Consider the following 1,207-nt stretch of genomic DNA (forward strand, 5'->3'; position numbering starts at 1 on the left):
TTATAGTTTCCCTTATTTAGTTTCTGCACAATTGATTTTGTCTTAAATAATTGATATATTCTTTACTTATTATTGTACGTTAATTATTGTACGTTTTTCTTTTTCAGTTTCATTGTCAAACAAGTATAGGAAANCATCTTCAAATATAATGAAATTGGAGAATCTGAATTGCACAGTCATACACAAGGTGAATGCTCATATATTGAGCAAACACTACATTCTTTCCAGAAAAAGGTTCGACAGAATAGTATACAATTTCCCTCATGCGGGATTTTCGCATGATGAAAACTCAATTGAGATGATAAATAAGTCTTTTTCATTTTAGTTAAGTATGTATTGATTGAATTTATGTTTATTGTGATGAATTTATGTTACAATGTAATGTTTTAGGAAACACCAATATTTGGTCATGGGGTTTCTTCAAAATTCTAAATTGATGCTGGAAAAAGATGGAGAGATCCATGTGACTCACAAGAAGGATCCTCCCTTTAGTAAGTGGAAAAATTATTGATTTAACAAAGAAGTAAAAGTTGAAACTAATAAGAGAAGTACCATTTTCAATCAAAAAATTTCCTGGATACGAAAATAAGAAAGGAGCNGGACCCAAAGCAGATAACACTTTCCCATCAAATCCTGCAGCACATATATGCTCGGTCCAAGGTAATACAAACATAAATGTTGTAATTAAGATTTTCTACTAAACTTGCGTTATGTATGTTGTTTCATTTACTGTTTCTGATAGGAAATAATATATTTGATTATAGTTTACTTATTTAGTTTCTGCATAATTGATTCCGTCTTAAATAATGGATATATTCTTTTCTTATTATTGTACGTTAACTATTGTACGTTTTTTTTTTTCAGTTTCATTGTCAAACAAGTATAGGAAAGCATCTTCATCAAATGTAATGAAATTGGAGAATCTGAATTGCATAGTCATACACAAGGTGAATGTTCATACAATGAGCAAAAACTACATTCATTCCAGAAAAAGGTTCGACAGAATAGTATACAATTTCCCTCATACGGGTTTTTCGCATGATGAAAACTCAATTGAGATGATAAAGTAAGTTTTTTTCATTCTAGTTAAGTATGTATTGATTGAATTTATTTTTATTGTGATGAATTTATGTTACAATGTAATGTTTTAGGAAACACCAATACTTTGTCATGGGGTTTCTTCAAAACGCTAAATTGATGCTGGAAA

This window comes from Vigna radiata, chromosome 6, assembly GCF_000741045.1.
Source record: "Vigna radiata var. radiata cultivar VC1973A chromosome 6, Vradiata_ver6, whole genome shotgun sequence".
Classification (NCBI taxonomy): domain Eukaryota; kingdom Viridiplantae; phylum Streptophyta; class Magnoliopsida; order Fabales; family Fabaceae; genus Vigna; species Vigna radiata.